Here is a 19,085-nt window from a genome sequence, read left to right as displayed (position 1 = left end):
TCTGCACTCAGCTCTGCAACTCAGCTCTGCACTCAGCTCTGCAGCTCAGCTCTGCACTCAGCTCTGCACTCAGCTCTGCACTCAGCTCTGCACTCAGCTCTGCACTCAGCTCTGCACTCAGCTCTGCAACTCAGCTCTGCACTCAGCTCTGCACTCAGCTCTGCAACTCAGCTCTGCACTCAGCTCTGCACTCAGCTCTGCAACTCAGCTCTGCACTCAGCTCTGCACTCAGCTCTGCAACTCAGCTCTGCACTCAGCTCTGCACTCAGCTCTGCAACTCAGCTCTGCACTCAGCTCTGCAGCTCAGCTCTGCACTCAGCTCTGCACTCAGCTCTGCAACTCAGCTCTGCACTCAGCTCTGCACTCAGCTCTGCAACTCAGCTCTGCACTCAGCTCTGCACTCAGCTCTGCAACTCAGCTCTGCACTCAGCTCTGCACTCAGCTCTGCAACTCAGCTCTGCACTCAGCTCTGCACTCAGCTCTGCACTCAGCTCTGCACTCAGCTCTGCAGCTCAGCTCTGCACTCAGCTCTGCACTCAGCTCTGCAACTCAGCTCTGCACTCAGCTCTGCACTCAGCTCTGCACTCAGCTCTGCAACTCAGCTCTGCACTCAGCTCTGCACTCAGCTCTGCACTCAGCTCTGCACTCAGCTCTGCAACTCAGCTCTGCACTCAGCTCTGCAGCTCAGCTCTGCACTCAGCTCTGCAGCTCAGCTCTGCACTCAGCTCTGCAACTCAGCTCTGCACTCAGCTCTGCAGCTCAGCTCTGCACTCAGCTCTGCACTCAGCTCTGCACTCAGCTCTGCACTCAGCTCTGCAACTCAGCTCTGCACTCAGCTCTGCAGCTCAGCTCTGCACTCAGCTCTGCAGCTCAGCTCTGCACTCAGCTCTGCAACTCAGCTCTGCACTCAGCTCTGCACTCAGCTCTGCAACTCAGCTCTGCACTCAGCTCTGCACTCAGCTCTGCAACTCAGCTCTGCACTCAGCTCTGCACTCAGCTCTGCAGCTCAGCTCTGCACTCAGCTCTGCAGCTCAGCTCTGCACTCAGCTCTGCACTCAGCTCTGCACTCAGCTCTGCACTCAGCTCTGCAGCTCAGCTCTGCACTCAGCTCTGCAACTCAGCTCTGCACTCAGCTCTGCAGCTCAGCTCTGCACTCAGCTCTGCACTCAGCTCTGCACTCAGCTCTGCACTCAGCTCTGCAACTCAGCTCTGCACTCAGCTCTGCAGCTCAGCTCTGCACTCAGCTCTGCAGCTCAGCTCTGCACTCAGCTCTGCAACTCAGCTCTGCACTCAGCTCTGCACTCAGCTCTGCAACTCAGCTCTGCACTCAGCTCTGCACTCAGCTCTGCAACTCAGCTCTGCACTCAGCTCTGCAGCTCAGCTCGTGCTAACAAGGGTCTCAGCGACCACTCAAGACGCGCTGCAACTGACTTGTCTCGCATCAGCTTCCCCACCATCACTTGTTTCTGTTTATGTGCAGCTTCTGTAGGCTCACAAACCTGATGCATTTACATAGTTTTATGATTTTACAACAAATAAAGTAAATAATTTTTGTGCTCTTAAGCATTTCTGCGTGTGGCTTGCACTGATCTGATCTCAGCTCACGACAGTTATTCAGAATGGTCTTCCAGTCAGCATTGCCTACGTAATTAGTGACTATTTTTTTTTACCTGATGTAAAAATTGAACTAGATTTAGAAAATGTTTTAAGATCTAAGTAGTATAAAACAAAGTCGCTATCCGCGTGTGTCTGTTCACTTACTTAAAACAAACTACTGAATGTATTTTTATGTGGTTTTCACATTCATTTAGAGAATTTATACAGGAAGGTACAGGTGTATAAAACATTAGAATTGAATTTAAAGATAGTAGAGAAATATTGATGTTTTGTATTAAAGTCGTAAACTAACGATTTGCGACGCTTACATGAATTACACTTACTTATTTATGAATTATTAATAAAATTAATGTACTACAGAATTGTGAGACTGAAAAAGGCCTACAGAAATGTCTGATACCATATGTCTATCTTCTAAGGATGACCTGGTGTAACACGTTTTATCTAAATGAAGCGACGTTAGTGATAGCATCCGCAGTAAGCCGAGGCGGGTAGCCAGTCACGTGTACAGTTATTCTTAATAGTATATGAATGATAAGGGCAAACAAGAAGCGCAGTGGTATCAACTGCATCCACGCATAGAGTCCCATATAGCCGTCCTCATCGAGGTTTGGCAAGGCTTACCATCATGAAGACAACGACACACCGACATGATTATGACGTGCCTAGTCACCTTGTGTGTCCGTCCAGACGTGGGAGAGGGGAAGCGTGAGATGTACATCAAGTTCTGTCCCTGCGCGAACACGCCCGAATATTCACCTTCGGCCAACCTCGGCTTTATTTAGATATATATTTATATTTCTCTGTTTATTTTAATGTAGCTATACTAACCTAACTAACCGTCCATAGTGTTTTAAAGTGTTTTAATGTAGCTAACCTAACCGACCACTTTTAATATTTGAATTCATTTTTCCTGCGCAAAAATGAAACAAATCCCGAGGTTGGCCGAAGGTGAATATTCGGGCGTGTTCGGGCGGGGACGGAACTTGATGTACATCTTAGGCTTCCCGTGGGCGAGGCGGTGTGACGTCACGTCGCGGTGTCCCGGCGGGAGGGGCAGCTGTCCCCGTGTAGGAGTGAGCTGTCCTTCTGGCTGTCCCCCTGGAGGTGCCCTGCTCCAGGGGGGGGGGGGGGGCTCGCAGGTGGGGAGTGGATGAGTCGACACTAGCGCTTACGCACGTGTGCATCGATTGTCATTTTTTTTTTGTTTCGCGAATCGCACGAGGGGAGCTCTGGCGCGGGAGAGGATTATATTAGAAGGTCGGGCAGCCGCGAGCAAGAGTGGCACATGAGCACTAACAAGAGACATCCACACGTAACTAGGACGACTATGCCAGGTTTGCCCACAGTTAATACTTACTTGTCGAACATTTTATGTCCGTGCTGTCGTATTTGTGTTGTCAGTAGTACTTGTTTATCAGCACCGTTGTGTTTGTACGTTTGCTGCGTTGTCCAGGTTTGTTGTCTTCCTGCTTTTAATCTGTCTCGTCGTTGTTATCCCACTGTGTTAGTCTGTGTTGTTGTATTATTGTTTCCACGACTAAGTTCCTTCAACGGAATTCTATGTGCTGTACGATTTTTCTATGTTGACCCTTTATTTGTCTGTGCTGTCGTCGTGTAGTTGTCCAGAACACTTGTTAAGTTTCATCGTTCGTTCCGTTTGTCCAACATCAGCTGATTCAGTCTTGTTTTTTTTTTTTAATTTTTAAATCTTCATATTTTTATTTATTTTTTTTGCAATTTTGTCCCAAAACTGCAATGGCGTATGTCCTAAAGGAACTAAATGTCGGTGGTGGGTGGAACTACTGCTAGCGGCGGAGACGCGCCAGGACAGGGGACACAGGGACTACTTCCCGCGGCGGAGGAGCGGAGGCACACGGGCCGCACTGACGCCCTTGCTGCGCGGAGTGACCAGGGTTGTACAGGGGGACGGGGGGAGAGGGGAAGGCCCACGACCTCTGAGGCGCCCGCACATCCGGGCGTCCGGTTTAAAATGGGACCCAATTCCGGCGTTGTTCCGCATGATAACGGCCAGCTACAATAAAAATGGAAATACTCCGGCCGCACTCTTTGTGCGCCTCGCGAGAGATTAGGAGCGATGGCGCGGGCAGGGGGAGGGGAGAGCGACAATTAGCAGCCCCGAGCGGCGAGGGTGACAGAGGCATTGTTCCTGTCACACACGTGACCGCTCCTCTGGACTGAGCCCGGGTGCCGCCCACAGCTTCTGTTCTCGTGCTTCGCCCTCCACTATCCAGCATACTCTTGGGCCTGAAACACCCAGTGAAGACCATTGAAAGCAAATCGAAAGAATTGCCTTCTACCTTCATATCCATTTCTTGTCCATATAATGTTAATGGTTACTTCTCTCTTCTCATAGTTGTCCTGTGCACGACGAGAAGACTGCGCGTCAGTCCAGAGTCTTGTGCTTAGAGGCGATACCGCGCTGGAAGCACTAGCGAGCGTCGCACTTATTATCCCGCCTCTCTGACAAAAAAAACAACTGCTGACCAGGCGGTCCTCTTGAGGCAAAACAGCGCTGAGGCGGTCGTAACTAAACGTGCACTGATGACGTCATACACGCATCCGAGATGGCGGGTGTAACGATAATTGCAACAGTTACGTCATAATTCGAGATGGTGGTCATGGCATCCTAATGGTCAAGTTCATGACCTCGGCGGCTTAAGAAGATTTGTAGATTTTGATTCTTAAGTCACTTTGTGGACATTTCAATGCCGTTGTCATTTTTAGGACTAAAACGAGAAATTTTCCTCCAAATGGGAATTTTCCCCTCGAAGTAGAGAAATGTTTTACCTTTCAAATTTTTAAAGATATTTTTGGTGGAATTTTGCCCCTAAAAACTGGACATTTTAGTAGAATTCTGTGAATTTTGGGCAAATTTGGGCAAATTTAGGGTAGTTTTGGCAAATTTTAGTTAATTATGAAGGTCAAGATCAATGTTATCCAAAATGGCCACCTTGACCTTACAATCCTGAATGGCGGTCGGACAAACCCAATCCACAGCCAGAAGCCAATCATCGGAGGAACTATTATATACTACTGTCACCATTGTTATTTTGTCCTCACTGGGTTTGAAACGATGACTCTGTGCTAAGGACGTAAAATCGTTTCTAATTAAACATTTTTTAAGAATGTTTTAAAATATATATTATATATTTATATTTCCTGATTTATATCATAATAAATATAGATTTTCAATATAGCGTCGTGCCGTGTATTAGGGATTTAGGCACGTTTTATTTAAAATTTTGTTATCTTAAATATTTTTGGAATTTTTTTTTTTACTCATGTTATATTGTTATATCCTTACGACCAGGCCCTTAGCCTCTGTTCTCAGAGGCGAGCTGATTTTTTTTTCCCCAGCCTAATGCTAGGTTAGCAGTCTGGCTAACATTTCTCCCGCCTATAGGCACGTAGAAGGCCGGTAACTTAATTTCTCCGCATGACCACTTTTGCCTACAGCAGCTTGTGGAGCAGTGCTGAGCCCTGCTAACTCTGTCACGAATCGGTATAAGGTTCACTAGCAGCAAGACACGACAGGAGGATCCCGTGGGCCTTGCGTCCCACAGACCATGCGTTTTTTGAAGCCATTCCCCTCCTGCTCCCCCACCCTTTCTTCTCAGAATTGAAGCCAGGAGCGATGACTGCACGGGGACGGTAACCGAATTCAAGGCCATTTCAGGCTTGACAACCGCAGAGACTATTCTGGACTTTAACGACATCTAGCGACGGCTGTGGTCACTAACGCCACTTGTGGGCGTCGGCAGCGCCGACACCAGCGCTCGCGCGGAGGTAACGACAACCTCTCTCCCCTCCTTATGTCTCGGGCCGCTAGGTGGCACCACTGGTTACTCCATTACCCCCTAGCTTGACACTCTCGTCGGTCACTAGTCGATTTATTAGTACTTCTTCTCGCCACCAAAAGATAGCGCCTCAGTCGCGCAGTCACTCCGGTAAGATCTAATATTTTTTTTATGCCGGACACCTTCGGGTGGACTCGGTAATTTTCGGCTCAGAGCCTAACCCCCCTCCCATTCTCTAGAGATCCCGCGCTTATGATATACTGACGATATCCCGCGCTGAAGGGACTTCGGTGCGCGCCTCCTGACTGACTGGTACCTCTTGTAGCTGCGCTCTTCGGCGAATTATCGGCCTCGCATCTTATATTATGTAGTCTTCTCAGACTATAGGGATGAAGTCCCTAACTGAAAATTAAGATTAACCAGTCAGTAGATTAGAAAAAGTAGAGAAACTTAGTATTTTTTATATATATTTTTTCTTAATCATGAAGACTTCCGTGTCCACCGCTCATCGTGGTTCGGGTTTTCCGAGACAAGACGCCCTCTCCTGAGCACCAGGACCAACACCCTGTTTAAGTAAGTCTTGACGTCATCCCCCCCTTTAATTTCCCTCTATTGGCCTTTTGCGCCATTTAAGTATACTGTCTGGAAACAGGTCTGATTCTTTGGAATTTGGACTTCTGTTTGAGACAGGGTTCCAAGTTTGGGGCAACCAAAATCATCTGCCAGAACATCTAGAGTCGGATTCTGAGCAGAATCCACCATCTTTAGGCCTACTACCTCGATCACCGTCAACCTACCGCCCCGGGTGATACCCGCATAATTCAATCATTTTCTTTACGAACTAAAAAATAGTCTAACCCAGTTAAGACAGCGGACAGTTAAAGCAGTTCGAGGAGAGGAAATTCATATGATGTTTTACAAGGACTATATGTACAACCTGTAAAGTTAGCGATGTTAATTTCATTCATTTATTTAAATATTGTTATTTTTGTTAAATATTTAGGGCAGGCCCTCTCGTAAATAAAGTTAAAGAATATAATATAATAAGTGTAATTGTGAGAAATTTATGTAAGATCACTTATCAATGAAAAAGAGATGTTACAAAGGAAAATTTAATCTATAAAAAAAAGAACAATGATTAATAAAATAAGGAAGTCTATAGACGTAACTGTCGTTTATATTTAATTAATCTATAATAACGATCCTTTTTCTCCCAAGTGTTTGTAGGGAGTCACTAAATTTTCTTTGTTTACTCCTAGTCTCGCCTCTGTTGTTGACTTTTGATAGCTATTAATTGTGGGCCCCAGTATTCAGAGTTTCCAAATCTTTTTACCTACTTATTTAATAATTCTTTAAGACACTTGGGGTATTACAGCGTAATGGAATTTGCAACGGTGTTGTCACAATTCAAAATGGCGGAAAGTCCAAGATGACGGGAAAAATATGGCATGTGTGAAAAAATAATTCAAAATGGTAAAATACAAGATGGCGGAACCAAGATGACGGTTGGAGTCAAGGTCCAGGTCTATGCCAAAGGTCAAATTCATCAAAGATGACCGCCGATGTCACAATCCAAGATGGAGGTGGCACTTCAGCATATGAATCTTAAGTCTAGGCCAATATTGCCATTTATATCCTGGTTCTGACCCACTAGTTTAGTATTGACCGGTATGCTTCCCTGATTAGTTTACACACAAATATCTTTTTATTATTTAATGACAGTAAACCACCGGGTCAACACGGTACAAGGCATCCTGCGCACTGATGCGCCTGAAGCAGACTGCGGAACGGTCCGTGCGCCAGGCAATTCAGCAGGATGAGCGGACCGACAAGGACGCAGAATGGAAGTGGTGGTAAGCCAGTGAGGGGTAGCGTGTTTTTGAAGGGGAGGGCGGGACGGGAGAGTTTTAATATCCCGTGGGAAGCGAGGCATCGGGGAACCCTTCTCCCGGCTCGAGATATCTTTTCTTTCTCCGCCGTAAGCCGCGGCCATATTGTTGTCGCGAGCCGATCACCGGGCGAGCTAATGACAGATTCCAAGCTGTCAACGCCTGCTCGGCCAATCACAGGGCTCCCTGCTCGGGCGTGCTGGGCGAGTGCACCGTGGTCGTAACGCCTGTTGTGATTGGCCAGCGGGCTGGCTCGTCCGCCGAGGACTGTCAGACAGCGAGCTCCAGTCCGCGCAGAAGTCGGCCAGCCTCCAGGAACCACTTTGTGGTTGATTCCGTGTTTATGTGTACCAGCACCTCGCGCCTTTACAGAGAATACTAAATACCTAGAGACCTGCAAAATTCGCGGGTTCAATGACCTCCAGGATAGACTCCACGATCCTCTACACACTCGGGAAAATGCCAACAGTTCATTGGCTGCTGACTTGTGAGTCGTCTCGACTGGGCGGCCTGTGATTCGACACTTCTATGAGTGAGGGTCTCTAATTGGCCCTCGTTACTCCAGATTATCAGTGAACCAATGGCAGAAGCAGCACTAAGGTATAATTATTTGAATTGTAGCATTTCACGAAATGAATCCACGATTTTTTCAGGTCTCTATAAATGCCGTGTTTTACTCCGCTTCCTACAGTGACTATGTGTATCTGTGTATTGCGTGATTCGCCTGCATTCTGGACATGCTGGTCTCACTCTGACTGTCACGTGACCGGGGGGAGGGCTATGCTTCAAGCGGAGGATTGTCTGCATGAGCTAGCTGCTGGTCTGTGTCTGGTCTCTCCCTGCCAGGCCGTCAGCATCAGGCGTGACGTCACACACCAGCTACAGCGCTCAGCAGTCAATTGCCGTCATTCCTTTGTTTAATTCAGTGCTTCAGGTCTTGTATGAGAATGATAGAGCAACACTTTAACTTAAAAAAAGGGGGTTGTCTGTAAAGTCGGTTTACGGACGATAATTCTACGTGATAACGTCATAAGAAAACATTGATGAAAAATTGTATACTTTTTAATTTTCAAATATCATTGACAGTTTTTGCAAATTTAATTTAAATATTATAGAAGATTTTCTCGCACGGTGGTTGGCCGGTTCTTGCACGCTCGGCTCAAGGGGAACGTGACAATTTTTCGTGCGTGCAGCCGGCGTTGATCGATTTATAAGACGTCATCAAGTCAATAAAATAATATCTCCATAACTTAATAATGTTCACTTTATATGAAACGCGACTGTGACGTCTAGCCAGCCAACATACGGGACTCCGTGTCTTGCCTTGCTAAGACTTGGGTCCAGTAACTTGTGGTCAGAAATCACCGCTCGTGTTACAATAGGAGTCAAACTGCTCTGTGTGTCGTAGGACATAAGTTTGTAACCCGCAGAGCCTAACAAGCATGTCACTAACACCTAACAAGCGCCCACCAGCGACGCCAGAAAGTGGAGGAGTGCAGCTGTATCCTGTCTGCCCGGGCGAACAGGAGAAGCAGTTCTCCGCTATAAAAGTGACGAAGGAAAATGTATAAAGAAGGGAATCTTACCTCCCCTTCCCCTGGCCCACCCGAGCCACGAGCAAAGAAAAGCCCTAATCTGAAGTAATAAATATTCCCGTCTCCTCCCCGGCTAACACCAGCGCTCCACGGCGGGACTTCGGCAAACTGATTCTTTGTCATGTCTGCGCTCGGTAATCGTTCATCCGCGAGTCAGGAGTTATGTGTCGTCCCCCAGAGGCAGCCGGGGGGTGGGGGGAGGGGGGAGCTCGATGGGGAAGAAACGAGCGCGAAAGGAAAAATATGTTCTCGCATCGCGTGGCTTGTAGAATTGGAGGGGGGGGGGGGGGGGCAGGCGGGACCCTCGAGCTAGCTGCTGCCTCGCGCGCGCTGTTCGTCCTCCCAGCGAATCAAAGGAAACTCGCAGCGTAAACACACTCCTCGTTCAAACACGGTCACACATTACAAATGTAACGTATCAATATTTAACTTTGTAAAAACCTCATTCGACTATCGACACGACCTCTTAAGATTACACTAAATGTTCCTACATTTAACTAGCTGATGCCCTGCATGCCTCAGTGACTCCAGATAAGTTGTATTTCATTTAATTTATTTATTAACATTCATATGTTTATTATATAATTCTTTTGGATTAATTTTCTTATTTGGTTTGGCGCGGAGATTATTTTATTTGTCTGAGTCTAACCGACAAATGTCGCCACTGAGCTGTCAGCGTGCCGTGTGTGTGTTCAGTTTGCCCGCCGCCGCACGGCGCCACCGGCGCTAGGGCTTGGCCTCGGGCAGTGACTCACTACTGCGGCGAGCTGTTGGCAGAGCACCGGCGTGCTTACTGCACGCAGCGGCTGAGACAGTCGCATTTCAAGGTCAAGGTCAACAGTCGAGGTCAAAGGTATGGTGAACAGAAAATAATACTAACATGGCGTCAGCACACTATAGCAGACGAAAACAAGATGGTGGCCTTCAGCGGACGAAGGCAAGGTGGCGGACATGTCGTCATACAAGTACGATATATACCTTGGTATTGGTGGAGTGAGGTCAGTCTAGGTGGCTTCTGTGGAGGAAGGATCTGAGGTTTTTTATTTTTTGCTCTTACTGGTTTCGAACCAAGGACGGGAATGGATCTAATCAATCAGTATTTTAAAAAGTTAATTTTTTGATGAATTTTGAACATTTTTCATTAAAATCGGATAATAAATAAAGATTTTCAAAATGGTGTCCGTAACGATAATAGATACAGTGGTGACATCATTCAAAATTTCGGATGTGCCGTAGAACGTTTTTGTTACTTTTTATTGAGAATTTTTTAAATACATTAATATTTACTGGTTTACTCTCGTCGGAAATCAATACGAGGACTGAAATCGTTAAAATAAGTAACCATTTGAAGTAGGCAAATTTTAAAATAATATTTGTAATATTTTCTGAATTTATAGCCTTGAAATTACGTATTTTCAAGATGGCGGTCGTAACGAATCATGGAATGGTTATTTAAAGTTTTTTTATTAAAAATTTACTTATTTTATAAATTTTAAAACTTTTTTCATTACAATCGGATAATAAATATATATTTCCAAGATGGCGGACATGATCTCATACTCGCTGACGATATATAAACCTTAAAATAAGTGGTAGGAGGTTAGTCTGCCAGCGGCTTCCGTGGAGGAAGGATCGGTCGTCATGTTTTTATAATTTTTGACCTCACCGGGTTTGAACCAAGGATGCCGAGCTCCATGGCGTAAGTGTATGTTAAATTATTTGAAATATTTTTATTAAATTTTTATTATTCAATTCAATTAGTTTTTTATAAATTTTAAAATTTTTCCAGCTTTTCTAACATAAAAATTACGGAATATAAAGATGGCGACCTAAACGGATATTCCAACGTGAAGTCATAATCCAATATGGCAGTCATAATCCTAGATGATGTCAGAGGTTTATCAGATTTAGAAATGAATGCTTAAGCCTCTTTTAGGACAATATGTTCTTTCTAAGGCAAAAAAAAATTGAGGTATTCAAAATCCTAATTTTTGAATTGTAGAATTTTTAGAGAATTTTTGGCGAATTGTTTAAAAATATGGAAATTTTGGCGATCTTTGATGATTTTCGGCTAATTTTGAAGGTCAAAGGTCAAGGTCAAAGTTAAAGGTTAAGCTCATCCAAGATGGCCGCCGTGATGTCACAATCCAAGATGGCATACTGGAACCAGCACCACGCGCCAGCGCCATGTCCCCGGATGCCCTATTCTATACTACTATGAACGTATTACATATGATTTTAGATATTTTAATCATTCACTAATTATTGTTACGCCTGATTACATTCAATGGCGCGACCCGCAGAGCTTCTGCCCACGCCGCCAGGCGCGCCGTGGTCCAATGGCGCGACCCGCAGAGCTACTGTCCACGCCGCCAGACGCGCCGTGGTCCAATGGCGCGACCCGCCGAGCTTCTGTCCACGCCGCCAGGCGCGCCGTGGTCCAATGGCGCGACCCGCAGAGCTACTGTCCACGCCGCCAGACGCGCCGTGGTCCAATGGCGCGACCCGCCGAGCTTCTGTCCACGCCGCCAGGCGCGCCGTGGTCCAATGGCGCGACCCGCAGAGCTTCTGCCCACGCCGCCAGGCGCGCCGTGGTCCAATGGCGCGACCCGCCGAGCTTCTGCCCACGCCGCCAGGCGCGCCGTGGTCCAATGGCGCGACCCGCAGAGCTTCTGCCCACGCCGCCAGGCGCGCCGTGGTCCAATGGCGCGACCCGCAGAGCTTCTGCCCACGCCGCCAGGCGCGCCGTGGTCCAATGGCGCGACCCGCAGAGCTTCTGCCCACGCCGCCAGGCGCGCCGTGGTCCAATGGCGCGACCCGCAGAGCTTCTGCCCACGCCGCCAGGCGCGCCGTGGTCCAATGGCGCGACCCGCAGAGCTTCTGCCCACGCCGCCAGGCGCGCCGTGGTCCAATGGCGCGACCCGCCGAGCTTCTGTCCACGCCGCCAGGCGCGCCGTGGTCCAATGGCGCGACCCGCAGAGCTTCTGCCCACGCCGCCAGGCGCGCCGTGGTCCAATGGCGCGACCCGCAGAGCTTCTGTCCACGCCGCCAGGCGCGCCGTGGTCCAATGGCGCGACCCGCAGAGCTTCTGTCCACGCCGCCAGGCGCGCCGTGGTCCAATGGCGCGACCCGCCGAGCTTCTGTCCACGCCGCCAGGCGCGCCGTGGTCCAATGGCGCGACCCGCAGAGCTTCTGTCCACGCCGCCAGACGCGCCGTGGTCCAATGGCGCGACCCGCAGAGCTTCTGACTACACCACCAGGCAGTGCGCCGAGCGGTCGCTGCTAATCCGGTTACGACCGGTTCACGGGCGGCTCGCTACAAGAGGTTCCTCATTTGCATCCGGGGAGGAGGAGGGGTAAACCGGAGCCGCCGTGTGTTTGCGTTAGCGCGGAGCCGGCGCTCATTAAGGGAGGGGAAACCCTTAAAATATTCCCGGTGGGTCGACACGGCGGGATCTCGGGTCCTCAAGGAGACAGGAGAACTGCAGTCGTGGAACTGGGTCAGCTCTGGCGGGTGGTGCTTGGTAGTAGGCGGGGCGAGGGAAACATGACATTCCTCTCCTCACTACTGGCAGATGATCTCTGTGTGACTGCCCACCACTATACCATGCTCCTCTCAGTGGACTATGGTAGGATGCTGTCATAGCCACGTCCACGTGGTAAGGGATGGTGAGGACGAGGACCAAGTGTGCAGACTCCAGGAGGGCTGGCAGCTCCAGGGGCGGAGTTGGGCTGCGCACTAGTGCCCCCGGCTGAGGAAACGGGACAATAGTCACGCCGAACAGTGCGCTACGAGAACCGAAAAGGAATGACATTGAGCTCTCCACCGCCGCGCCTGAGATGTTTTATAATTGGTGTCATATACGCAGAGCCGGCGCACATGAATATTCACGGGCGTCTCTTCTCCACGTGTCGGTGGCCAGGGGGTGGGGACATGCTCCAGATATCACCCTCGTCCTCTGCCCCCCCCCTACAACCCCGAGCTCCGCCCCGAGGCCCCACGCTGCTCGCTGACAGTCCGCACGAGTCGCGACACGACACGACGGCTCTGTCGCGCTCTGCGGTCGCCTCGTCGCGCTCCGGGTCCGAGGAACGGAGCTCCACAGATACTAGATTTGTGCAGACTCATTTCTGTTCGGAGTAACCACATGTGCAAGTTCAAACACGCTGTTTCAATTAGCAAAACTCCAGGTGCAAAACACGTTCTCTTGAACAAACACAGAGAGCCGTGCTTCTGTGTCGCGTCTCGCTGTTTTGTTTGAACAGATTCACATGCTCTCGTTCCGTTCCGCGCGCGAGGAATAATTTCCCTTGAAATTAATTCCAAACGTCTCTTTCCGACTAAATTGTTTCTACAGCTGCCATTTACAGTCGTGGTTGTGAACAAAAAATAACTGTATTCTTAAAATTAATATAGCAAGTCCACTGTTTTTGGATGTATTTAGATAAGTAGGAATCAAATAATGTTTGTTTCAATATTTTTTTTAGTAAATTTTTATTTTTGTATATTATTATTAATTAAACTTGGATATCGAAAGTAACGACTTTGAATAATGCTTGGTAATTTCAAGACAGAATAATGAGAAGTGAATATAAATCATTGTTTGACTGGTACATTAAAAATATTAAAATTAATTCGTTTAAATATATTTTCAGTATATATTACTTTAAATAACAATAAATGTTAAACAAATGTCAGTTTAAAAGAAAATGGTACGTTAAAACCGGCGATTATATATTTGTGAGCTTATGGAAGACATGAAAATAACTTATCGGTCCGCGTAAAGTATTTTAACCGATTATCTGCCAAAATGAGACTAGTGAGTTCCTATACTCTTGACTGACGAACAGAAGGAAAATTATGTGTCAGTTTTCACGAAATTGAAGGATCGTCTTGATGCTTATCTGAACTTCAAGGCCAAAGTTATGTTTGGAGTTGAAAGTTGGGTGTATTGTTGCGGTCCTGAGAAGAAAATTAATTTTCCAAAAAAGAGTGGCCACCTCGCCCTTAGAAGTCAGGTCAGTCTAAGTCAAACGTCAGGTCATGGTCAGTGTTTTTTTTTTTTTTTCGATAGTGAGGGAATATTACCACCAGAGTTCGTTCCAAGGAGAAGAACTGTAAAAACAGAATATTACAAGGGCATACTGCAAAATTTTGCGAAACGATGTAGGAGAAGAGACCAGAAAAGTGGGCTTCCTCTATTACGACAATGAGCCATACCACATCTCGCTTCTGGTCCGTGGGATTTGGCGCAAAATAAAACAAAAGCTTAATTCCTGTCTGACCACATCCGCCTTACTCTCCAGTTTTAGCACCATGCGATTTCCGGTTCTTTAAAAATTTGGTTGTCTGTAAAGTCGGTTTACGGACGATAGTGTAACGTGACGTCATAACAAAAAATTAATGAAATGATTGCATACTTTTATGTATAAAATTGAATAATATTTTATTGAATTATCACTATTTTGTATGGCTACAAAGAAGAAGTGAAATGAAATATACAGTTTAATTGAATAATTTACTTTTATTTGTACTCATTAATTCAAATATGCTTATTAATTTAACGAAGAGGTTATTTTAACTATAACTTTTATACATGTTTGCTATTTAACTTCTTCCAATCTGTGTTATTCTGTTTAAGGATAGGACGATGATAGGAAAAGTAGGAAACGAATGGGAGTGTTTCAAGTTTAATGTGCCTCGAAAAAGTCAAATCGATGGTTGTTCCAATCGAGTGGAAGAGAGATAGATGCGGCGCAAGCGTACAATGAGCGTAACGGGATACAGCGTAACGGGACAATGTGCGTTGCGGGACACTTTTCCGTGCGTGCAGCCGGCGTTCATCGATTTATTAGACGTTGTCACGTCAAAAAACCCGCGCTAAAAGGAAAACGTTTAGACACCAGTCCCGTTATTCGGAGGGCCACGACAGCAACTAAGGCCCTTCCGAAACACCTCCGAGAGATGCTTCCAGTCAACATGCGGATACGAGCATCGCTAGCAAGGGTAGTGTTCTGCAGGAGGTTAGTTCATATTTGATGGTAGCTTATTACTTTGTTCGTAATAAAATTATTCACCTTGTTTTTTGATCATGTATCGTACATTACTTATTTTACAAACGGGAATTACCTTCAAAACGAAATTAATAGTAACAATCAAGCATGTGTGATATACCAAAGTTGATATTAAATATAAATATTGTATAGCATGGCATAAACATACAAACGATAAATAATTAGTTCACGAACGTCATTTATAAGCCAGTGGCTCACGGCATTATTTCACGTAGCTGGCCTAACCTTAACAACTGTGACCTACAGTGGGTGGATCACAGGGGACAACTGAAAATATAGCCAGTGCTGCCATACAAAAGTACAGACAAATACATAAATCAATCCTGATAAAATTTTTGATCAAAAACTTTACTCGGATTCTTTGTATTATTCCGTAGAAACATACGAATGAAAAATAATAACTTCACGGCATGGCTAACAGCAGTCATCTACTTACCTGATAAAATGGCCAGTACAAATCTAACCAGTTTCTCCCTACAAGAGTAACAAAAAATATTACATATATCGTTTCAAAATAAAATTACTACAGTATCGCAATGCCGCTCAACAGAGTAATCAAGAATAAAAAATAACACTCCAAAATACATATTTCAGGGTTTTTATCACTTAATATACCCGGAAGCCACTAATATAAAAATTACCACAAGTAGGCCAATAGTAGATTTTATTTAGCATTAGACTGAAAGAATGTGAATGCATATATTGTATAAGATGAAATATCGTGTTAATTGTATTAAAAATAACATGTTATTCACACAACAGAACTAGTTTTTGCCAATTTATTTATATAAATTCAATAAACAATAACGGCTTTTCTTGTTATTCGCATATAATAGATTTCATATAAGACCGTAGATAACATAATTAAGCTGAATAATTTAACGAATAATCATCTTCAAATATTCAAATGACCGACATATTTAGTATATTTATGATAAATCTATATATTTATTTGAAAAAGTTCTGTTTACTGGAGGCCTAGCTCAGGGCGTGGACCGCTATAGGGCTCTGGTCGCACACGACCCAACTCGTATGGTCCCGCCATGCCTAAACTGCATTCCGCTTGACTTCCGGCTAACCACTGGAACATCATGTTCCTGGGCTGCCGTTAGGGGCAGAACGCAGCCAGTCAACACCCTTGCAATGCAACTTGCCTACCCACGGATTAGCAGGCGTAAGTCTAGGTTCACCTGCAGGTGTCCACCCAACCCGAAGACAACAAGTCAGACATTGTCACTTGCCATCCAGTGTCAGACGTGACAATGCTGGACTGTGACGTTTGCAGTAGCAATACTTTTTACAGGAGCACTATAGGAACAGGTACTAAACATTACATAGTTGACAAAATTTGTGTCTTTTTTCGGCGAGTGCGTTGCTTCAGGAAAAAGGAAACAAATTAAAATTGAGAAGAACAGATGTTTAACAACAATAAAATCTTGAGAGGGTCACAAAAATAAATTAATCTACAACAATTTACTTCATTATAATAATAAAATAATAGATCTCCATCAATAAATTTGGCACCCAATTACGAAACCGAAAATTTGTAAAATATAATTATATTTTGGCAAGACAGAGCATAGTTTTTAAAATATTAATATAAATTGAATGAACATTTCTGATGATTTATGTCAGGAAAATACTGAAATTAATAATCTTCCAAAACTGTTATTATTAATTTCAAGACATTAAAAGAAAAAAATAAGACGTTCTTGGCTAAAACATCGATGCGTTAAGGCCGTATCTGGTCCGGCAACTTGATAAGGAATTGTAGTTTACAAAGTGTTTTCTACATCTTCTACAATATTTCAGATAAACATTTCGTACCTGACTTGTTTGATGCAGTTTTACAACAGAAATCACCGTGCAGGTTAATATTGTAGAAAAAAATATTGATAATTATTTTATTTTAGATTTTTAATATTCAAGAAAATCTGTAAAGTGGTCTAAAACATGCTGTAAGCTATACAAATATTTAGAGCTTGTGATATTTTTCCTTTTTAAGTAAAGATAAAAAAAGTCTCTACTCAGGAATGTTTGGACGTGTGGTTTTGAGATGTCTGGTCCAAACACATGACATGGCTTGTTTAAAATCTTTTCGAGTATCATCAAAAATACCTCTTGGTTCGGAGACGCTTGGTCTTTACGTTTAACCCTGAACAATACCCAGTTTGAACAATAATACAAGTATTGAAAAATTAGCCTTCCATGGTAGGCACAGCGGCAACATATTAATTTCGTCGGACAGGTATCTTGTGTAGAGTTGTTTTACGAAGAGTGAATTATTAATAAACCACACAAAAGATAATGGGAAACAGAATTTAAATTTTATTTTAAGTGCTAGTTTCGCTTAATACTGACTGTGAATCCAATCAACAACTTGAATCGATCGAATAATTCATTATTTTAATTATTAATTTTTTGATTATTTTTGGAATGCTTCCCGAATTTTTAGTTTAATTACTACGATTTTTCAAGTAAGTGGTATTTCATCATCGATTAACTGGAGTCTCATAGTAGAGGAATCTTTTAGGACATTCCATTATATTTATTTAAATTAATATTTTTCCATAAAATTTCTTTTATTTTTGTATCGGTCAAGTATCGAACCAAGGACAGGAACTATACGATTCAATCAGCGTATTAATAAACGAATTTTTTATTAATTTTTGATTTTTTGTCCCGATTTTTAGCTAAAAATTACGAATTTCCAATATGGCAGGTGTCACAGTAATAAATGATTACTGAACTATAGCGAGTAAAAATTGAACTAACATGGCGGTAGCGCACTTTAGCAGACGAAAACAAGATGGTGGTCTCTAGCAGATAAAAACAAGATGGAGGCCTCCAGCAGACCAAAACAAGATGGTGTATACGTGAGGTCACAATAGTGGGTGATATTTATACACCTTGGTATTAGTGGTGGAGGTGAGTCTGTCGGTGGCTTCCGTGGAGGAAGGATCCGCCGGGTTCGAACCGAATCGTCCGAGCTCCCTGGTGTAAGTGCGTTATGAATAAAATTTTTATTAATAAAAGTTTTTTTAATTTTAAAAATTTTCCCCGTTAAAATAGTATAATTATTACGGATTTTCAAGATGGTGGCAATAACAAAAATTGCAACGGTGACGCCTTGATTAAAAATGGCAGGTATGATGCAAGCAATTATTTTATTACAATATTATTTAAATTGTAAATAAGAATTTTTTAATTTTTTATGCATAAAATACATTTCACTATCGTCGTAAATGAACCGGAGACTGGGATGAATTCTGTAAATAAACATTTGAAGTAAGTAATATATTTTTAGATTTTTAGATTTTTTCGGATTTCGTTTTTTAAAAAATTAAAGGATTCAAGTTTACGGTCAAGGTCAGGTCATGACCTCGGCAGCCTAGAGTGGCTTGTAGAGGAGGACTTTCAGCCGCATTGCGAGATTTTGTTTCTTTCTAAGGCAAATTACTTTTGAGGTTTTTAGTATTCCGAATTTTTTAATTTTTGAGAGAAAACGGAATATTTTCTCTCGAAACGGGAATTTTTCCCTCGAAATAGAAAAATCTCCCCCCTCTAATTTTTCTGATTTTTTTAGGAATTTTTTTTCTTCAAAAAACTGCAAATTTTGGCGGATTTTGGCGAATTTTTGACAACATTTCATGAATTTTTTGTCATTTATGAGAATTTGTGTCAAATTTGGAAGATAAAATATGTACAAAGTCAAGGTTATCCAAGATGGACGCCGTGCGATCACAATCCAAGATGGCGGACGACACTACACCACACTCGACTCTGTGTCTCCGGAGGAACATTTACATACTACTAACACAACAAAGGCCTATATTTTCGGTACGCTGACAGCTAGATAGCGAAATTTATGGTTGACTCAGACACAACAAAAATTTCTTTGCAAACCAAACCAATAAATTAAACAAAAAGAGTTATTACTTATTAAAGTAAATATATATATGAATTAAATAGAACTCAACAAGAGACACTGAGGAGTAAAGTACGCCTCACCATTTTCATTAGTGCGAATATTTGGTGGGAAACATCTCCTTAGGTAAACATAACATTTAGATATAAAAAAAACTTGA

This window comes from Bacillus rossius, chromosome 1 (assembly GCF_032445375.1).
Source record: "Bacillus rossius redtenbacheri isolate Brsri chromosome 1, Brsri_v3, whole genome shotgun sequence".
Classification (NCBI taxonomy): Eukaryota; Metazoa; Arthropoda; class Insecta; order Phasmatodea; family Bacillidae; genus Bacillus; species Bacillus rossius.
Note: the sequence above shows the minus strand (reverse complement) of the source record.